Source organism: Sceloporus undulatus, chromosome 3 (genome assembly GCF_019175285.1).
Source record: "Sceloporus undulatus isolate JIND9_A2432 ecotype Alabama chromosome 3, SceUnd_v1.1, whole genome shotgun sequence".
NCBI classification, from domain to species: domain Eukaryota; kingdom Metazoa; phylum Chordata; class Lepidosauria; order Squamata; family Phrynosomatidae; genus Sceloporus; species Sceloporus undulatus.
Window position 1 is genome coordinate 65,882,339 of NC_056524.1, and position 7,999 is coordinate 65,890,337.

Here is a 7,999-nt window from a genome sequence, read left to right on the forward strand (position 1 = left end):
GAGTTGAAGTAAAAGTACGCCAAATGAACAACTTTATATGTACAGTACTCGTATTCTTGCCACACAGCAACCTACAGTTCAGCTGTCTGTGTTGTTTTCTACCTTCAAAGAGTTCGTGAAGACCATTTAAAGCATGGGTCCCCAAACTTTAAGGAGATTTTGGACTTCAGCTCCCAGAAACCTCAGCCCTGTTGGCCAATAGTCTGGGATCTGGAGCTGAAGTCCAAACTCCTGTAAAAGCACCAGTTTGGGGACCCACTGATTTGAGTACCTGTAGTGGCTTTTATTCCATTCACTGAACTGATATAATAAAAAGAAGAAACTTGCATCTCAATCTGTTCCCGCAATTGCTACTTATAAAGTGGAAGTTCCCCATCTCTATTTGATATATCCAGTCCTTCCGATACCAGTATCACATAGTGCATGCAGTTATCTGCAAATCTTCCATAAATATAAGAAGGCTGGAAACTTACACGTGCATTATAAGAGTGATGGACGTAAACTGAGTAGAAATATTGCTTTGTGATTGATTATGATCACGGCCCCAACAAAAGTTACACTTCTGGACTTTTCTGTTAAAAAGCATGTTGTAATAAGCTTTGACATTTATTGCAATTATAGGCCTCAGTGTTACTCTACTAGATCTTGACTTAGAGCAAACTTCGGCCTGTTACAGACTGCCAAAATAAAGCTGTTGGGTCTCTTTGGAGCAGGGGTAGGCAACCTGCGGCCCGTGGGCTGTTGACGCCCGGAGAGGCCTTGGGACCGCCCCAGCCCAGTCCTGCCGCCGATTGCGTCGGGGCCTTCGGGGGGCATTGTCGAGAGCCTCAGAAACATGCATTTATTTACATTTTTTAAAAAATCAGCAAATTTTTTGCATGTCCTCCATTTTTTTTTAAAAAAGTGTCTTCCATTGAAAATTTTGCTACATTTGTCCTGGTTTTATTAATTATTATTTATTTTTTTAAAAAAAACTTTTAATATTTTTTTTGGCTTCGGCCCCCAGTTGTCTGAGGGACAGCAACCCGGCCCCCGGCTCAAAAAGGTTGCCTACCCCTGCTTTGGGGTTGCTGTTTAAATGATGCATGCATCCTAAGATCCGGAAGCTGCCCACAAGCTGCACTCCAGTGGCTTAGGAATGGAGTGTGGCTTTGGCATAACCTTCGGACTCTTTGGACCCATGCATCATTTAAATTGATACCTCCAGAGACCCAAACCCGCTTTATTTTAGCAGTCTGTAACAGGCCTTAGTTTTTATACTTTGTATTGATAAGGCTGGATGCTATGCATCCTGCCTGTTCCAAATAACAATTTCTGAGAAATTATATTCTCAGTGTAGGGCATCACATTAGTGGCAGAAAAAAATAACATTTATTTAAAATTAAACTTTAAGGTTCAAGTGCTTTCCTTGCCGCCCCCCCTCCCCCACATGCCTGCTATTATTGATTAGGTTCTCTTCTGGCCTCTGCTGTTGAAGAGCAGAGGCCGTGGGTGGTGGAAAGCTCCTACTGGCAGTGCAAGGTTGATTCCAGGATAGGACCCTGGCAGGAACGGTTGGGAGCGCCTTTATCTGCAGAATCAGTTGGATGAGGGGAAACTACATATAAAAAACCAAGTCTGCTTTGCCCAGGATATAAGAGAAAGAAATGCACACACTATGTGTACAGAATACCGAGCACTGGCTGGTGTGAGACACTAGGGCTATGGGTGAAGCATTAGATCAGCCTTTAACCTTAGTCAGTCAACCCATCCAGCCCCACTTCTGATTGTTCTACCTCTTGATTTACCACTTTTCCAATCAATTTTACTTTTTTGTTTCTTTTTTGCGGAGAGTCTTAGCTTACACGTAATAAATTATAATTGCAATTACCATAGCATTGGTGTAGTGGTAGCAGTTTAATCGGTTTTCAATTACAGTGGAAGAAAGTCAAATATGCATTTTTTCCAAAATGCAGCCCTCCTTTGACCATAAAGTATTTATGCTTGATTTTCTTCCTTTATCCATTTCTGTATGCAGAGCTCACGTGAGATATGATTGCCTTTTCCACAGGGAGTAGGAACATGTTGGAGTGTTTGTGGTGCTGTGTGTTACACGAGAACAAAAGGAAGTATCCCAGTTACACCAAAACAAGATTTTTTGATGCTTGGGAGCTGCTTTTGAAATATCTGTGTGTATGCAAGATCCCTGGTTTGAGAATATGTTCTTTCAGCTTATAGTTACAGGTGATCCGCCATACACATTATTTTGGCCATCTCCCAAATTTCTCTAATACTGTATATGGATTGGAATTTTATTTAACTCATATAATGTCGTTAAGTCTGTTTTCTTCAATACACTGACCCACCCCATAAAAGAAAAGGTAAGTTTCAAGGTCCTCCTAACTTTTCACCTCCTCCTGGCAGGATACTACACCGACATTACATACCTTTCTGCACACGCCCACAATGAGTACTGCATGTGTGCATGTGTACCTCCATGTCATCTGTCATTTTATGGCAAACCCCTGAATTTCATAGCATTCTGATGCAAGAAATACACAGAGGTAGTTTGATACTGCCTTCTGAAATATAGCCTAGCACCTTGTATACTTGGCAATTCCCCTGCTAAGTATGCATGCTCCAAATATAATGCCAGTGTAAAGTTAACTATTTTCACATCTCCAGTAGCCGATTGTTTGCCGCATCACTGAAGAATGTCTTCTGTGAATACTCTCTGGTCTTAAAAAACAGTCTTCTCCCCCCCCCACCCCAATTATCACACACATGTATTATTTTTAATCTACAAGCAAAATTGTAGACTGTTTTCTATGTATGTGCATTGAAACATAGAACACATTTTTGTTTTTTTTATCTGAGCAAGTTTTCCCAAAGAATCAATGTTGATAATAATGAAACTGTTATCATTCTGTATGACTAGAATTGAAATCCAGTCTTCTTTCACTTAAGGCCAAATGCACATTGGTTGGACTCAGTTTTAGTATGAATACTACAGTAATTTATCTGGCTCTCATTGCCAAACACCAGTACTCCTTTCTCCCATGCCAAAAACAGCAGCTTGGCTCCCCTCAACATCTGCTTGTGATTGACTGAAGCCTCTTCATTCACCTCACCACCTTCTTGGCTTTCATGTGTAGTCGTTATATTTGGTTGGCAAGAGACAGTAAAATGCAGACGTGGCGGGAAACACTTACTAGACACTATGGAAGAATAGATATTAACATTATCGAAGAACTCATGGCAATTACCAGTTTTGTTGGAGTTTTACCTTGCATAATATCTGTTTGACTTAGCTCCATCCTATTCCAGTGTCTGAACTTACTTGTAATGCTTCTGAGAAAAAGTAAGTTTTAGTATTTTACCGTGAACCTTCAGTCTCTGATAAACAGCAATGACTAAGTAATTCTAGCTGTACAAATACTTTCTGTATTTTTTTATGTAGAAATCACCTCACCGTTTTTTGCACAGTTAAAGCTTATTGCAAAACTAATAGTATATAAAATTGATTTTTATACAATTGAAAGTGAGTTTTTTTTTTCTATTCTGGTTTCTTGCTCCACCTGCAGAGCATGAAGGAAAAGATGTGAGCGGTTCATTGGCTGACTCAGAAGAACCAAAGAGACTGTGTTGTCATTGTTGACAGTAAGTGTCTCCAATGATGTTAATTGTCGATGTGAAAGACCATAAAGAGTGAAGAGATAGCCAAACTCGAAATATTCAATCATGATGATATTTCTGAGATAAAGATCTTAAATCACAGAAAGAAAGCAACATGAGTTTGACAGTAAATAGGCAGAATCTAGAAGATGATTCACAAATGTTGTATCCCAAAATAGGCTAGCAGGTGGCTTCAATATTTGAATTTGTTTACTGCTATGGAAGAACTGCTGGAATATGGGACAACCTAATATCGTCAACTAATGGGAAAATGTTTCACCTCGTATTACTGGAGGTGTGCTAAATGTTGTTAAAACACAAAGACATCCTGCGACTGTAAATTTATGCTGGTGGATACCAGTTGATTGTTCAGTAATAGTTGTCAATATTAATGGTCTTCTGCGCATTATGGATGGCACTTCCAAAGAAAAGGGTCCCAGCTTTTCACAAAAGGAAGGCACTTCTTCTCTGACCAAATGTGCCAACATTGTGGTGTTGGCGATTTGTGTTACAGCGCACAACAGGGACTGTGCCTTATGTAATCTTATGCATTTACAATTCTTTTTCAAACATAATGGTACTGTTAAGATTGCCAATAGCGCAGTATTACACTCCTGAGTTAAAATTCTTAAGCTGAGGGATAGGAATCCCTTTGAGCTGGAGTTGAATCCATTTGGGAATAGTTTCAAGATCTGCATTCCAGCTAAGGTGGGGTTAAGGGGACGGACGCCAAGTTAATGTACATGATTTAATGCAGGATATCAGGGCATCTTTACTGTTGGAATCAGAATCAAATGACAATCATTGACCAAGCTATCAGTGTTTCTCAAACATTTTAAAAAGTTTTGTACCTTGTTTCTTTCTTAATTCTAATCTGTTCTTTGTGGAGGAGAGTATAATGTGTACCCATTGAAATGTTTTTTCTTACAGGATAGCAAGAGTTAGAACATTGAATAATCCTTGTGTGCTACGATATATATGCAGGGGGAGGAGATGTGGGCTGCATTCTGCTGGCGCAATCATTGCTTTAAGTCTCATCTGCTCCACCCACATGGTTTTGCTGAAATTTGAGCTCCTGGCATATCTACCGAGTGATTTGGGAGTGAGGAAAAAACTGACTGTGGGGGTGGAGAGAATATATTTTCGTATCACTCTCCATTTGTAGCATATGGAACACAAAAGAGTAGCAGTGCATGGTATTTGATGCCCCCACTCGAGCTTTTTTTAATTGTCAGAAAGTGCACCGAAGCATATTGATTGATGATCTTGGCTAAAAGGATTTGGTAGTGGGGAAGCTAGGGGCCTAGCTGGGAGTGGCTCCGTGGGGATCCGGGAGAGCACATCACAACAGAAAATATGTGTACCAGAAGGGTGCCATTGAAAAACAAAAATACTTTATGAGGAGTCACAACAAAAATCCTTGGCCATGCCCGGCTGGGGCGCGTCACTCGAGACAGAGAGCAGGGTCCCTGCCCAAACGCACTGATGCCCCCCCCCCCGGGGCTATCTTCCGACGGCGAAGGCTCAAATGCCCACTCTGACTTCCAAGGCACACCGGGGCAGGAGCGTTCGCACTCTCTCCCTTAGCTCCCGTCCCAGGTTGCCGACCCCAACAGAGCTTCTCCAATGGGGCTATAGTAGGTTCCCCAAACTCCCCCTCCCCATGGCGATTTGAGAGATAACGGGCTACGGCCTACCCGAGGTTCCTCAAGAAATCAAGCTGATGGCTCCGACCCAAAAGGGAGTGCTTTAACCTGTTCTTTCCCTTTCCGTCCGCCTTACTGTCCCCACTTCCCGTAATCCTTCCCCTGGCCACCTGCCCTCTCTCCTATAAGGGCCTGGCTCCTCCTCTTCTATCCGGGTCGTGCCTTGCCCTCCACATTTTCGCCCACCTGTCTCCTATTCTCCTCCACTCCCATCCCTCTGTATCTTCTGGGTCCTCCTGCCCCTTCTACCCTCCTCACCATCAACCCGCTCCGCTTCTCCACCTCTACAGTACAAAAGATTTTTTCAAAGACAAACAGTGAAGTGAGTAAGTAGATATTGTAGTGTAATAGTAATATTACTATTTGCGAATCTAAGTCATGTAACAAAACCAAATGAAGATTTTGGAAGGCAGATGTATGGGCAACCTGCAGCCCCTGATGATGTGATGAGAGATGTGATGATGAGATGATGGGGTGTGAGAGAGAGAGAGAGAAAGGAAATGACTGAGGCTCTGTGGTAGCGGTATTACCTTCAAGTCACTGTTGAAGGCGACCTCATGTTTCATGGATATTCCCAGACACATCTCTCCACACTATTTGGGATTTGCTCTGGAGACAAGACATTTATATATTTCTGTAAATTAGAAGAAGTATCAGACGTGTGTGAGAATTTCTATTCGGACAAATAAAGTGCACATTGAACAATAATATTACATAGGGAAATGGGATTTGCTTCCAGTAAAAATGCGACAGTTTGACAGTAGTGAAGGAAAACAGTGATTAGACTTTAATGGTTTAGCCTAACGAGAGGTACTCAGAACTTCATCCGTAAAGCCGAAGTATTTATTCTGATATATATGGCTATTCCAGACTGGTTTTAAATGCTTCATTAAAGTTCTGTACATTCAGTCAAACGCAAATTTTCCTCATGATCAATACGCACAGAAATAACATTTTTACACCACTTTAAGCGCTGTAGCGCCTCTCCGTCCTGGGTTTGCATTTTGAATCCTGGTATTGCAGTTTTCACAAGGTCGTGAGCCTTCTCTGGTGGCATCTACACTACAGAAAAATGCAGTTTTAAACAATGCCTTTGCATGTATTCTCCATGGACCCGGGGTTGTACCGACCTATGATAACGCCTAGGGAGCTGGGTTTAGCCTGGAAAGGAGGTAAGGGATATGAAGCCGTTTAAATACTGAACCGAGCTAACAAAGTATTCAACACAGAAAAATGAAGGACGCACTTAGGGCAGAAAAACAAAATACTAGATTGGATGGGGGCCGGTTTAAGGGACTCCGTGTGAAAGGATCTAGAATCCAAGTAACCACAGTGAACATAAGTCAACAGTGGAGGGCAGCTAAAAAAGCAATGCAATTTAGGCTGCATCAATAAAAGTAAGTGCAGATCAAGAAAAGTATAGTGCCACTGTTTCTGCTTTGGTCAAGCCAACCTGGAATACTGTGCCGTTCTAGCCCACAGTTCAAAAAGGACATTGAGAAACTGGAGTGGTCCAAGGACGGTGACTAATGGTGGAAGGTTGGAAACCATGCCATGAGAACGACTTAGGGAGCTGGGGTGTTTACCTGAGAAGAGAGGTTAAGGGATTGATAGCCCTTTTAAAATGTTTGAGGGATGTCATATTGAAAGGAGCAAGCTGTTTTTTTTACTCCAGAGACGGACCAGAAATGGATGCAAGCTACAGCAAAAGAGATCCAGCTCAATATTCTCGATAGAAGGCTGTTCGACAGTGGAACACTCTCCTCGAATGTTGAAGTCCTCCCGGAGGGTTTAGAAAGGCTGGATGGCCATCTGTTGGTATGCTTGATTGAGGTCCTGCATGGCCCTTTTCTTTCCCAACTCTATAATTTATAATATGTAAATTCTCAGGAGTTCAACAGGAGTGCATTATACTTTAAAACCCATTTGCTGTAATAAAGAAACCCAGTGGTGACTTCCTGCTTTTACGTGTCCCTAATCTCTTATATGAGCAAAACAAACAATACTATAGTTACTTGCAGTTCTAATATTCTAATCTGTCTTCATTGTTTATATGTTAGAGTCTGTATGAATTAGATGGGATATCTTTGTATTGATAAGGCTGAGATGCTATGCATCATGCCTGTTCTAAAATAACAATTTTCTGAGATAATTTAATTTCTCAAGTGCTAGGGCATCACATTACTGGCAGAAAAAAATAACATTTATTTAAAATTAAACTTTAAAGGTTCAAGTGCTTTCCTTGCCGCCCCCCCCCCCCCCCCCCCCCTGCCTGCCATTATTTATTAGGTTCTCTTCTGGCCCCTGCTGTTGAAGAGCAGAGCTGCGTGGGTGGAAAGCTCCTTTTTTTTTTTTTTTTGTTGAATTCCAGGAATAGGACATGGCGGGAACAGGTTGGAGCTGCCTTTTATCGCTAAGAATCAGTTGGAGGGGAGGAAAACAAAATAAAAAAAACAAGTCTGCTTTGCCAAGGATATAAGAGAAAGAAATGCACACACATATGTGTACAGAATACAGCTGAACTGGCTGGTGTGAGACACTAGGGCTATGGGTGAAGCATTAGATCAGCCTTTAACCTTTAGTCAGTCAACCCATCCCAGCCCCACTTCTGATTGTTCTACCTCTTGATTTACCACTTT

General features: G+C 41.7%; 1 protein-coding gene across 2 annotated transcripts in view; it reads left to right on the forward strand.

Annotated features, from left to right (window-relative positions):
* Positions 1–7,999, forward strand: part of IFNAR1 (interferon alpha and beta receptor subunit 1) — a 52,298-nt gene that overhangs the window by 37,120 nt on the left and 7,179 nt on the right. The window lies entirely within an intron of this gene.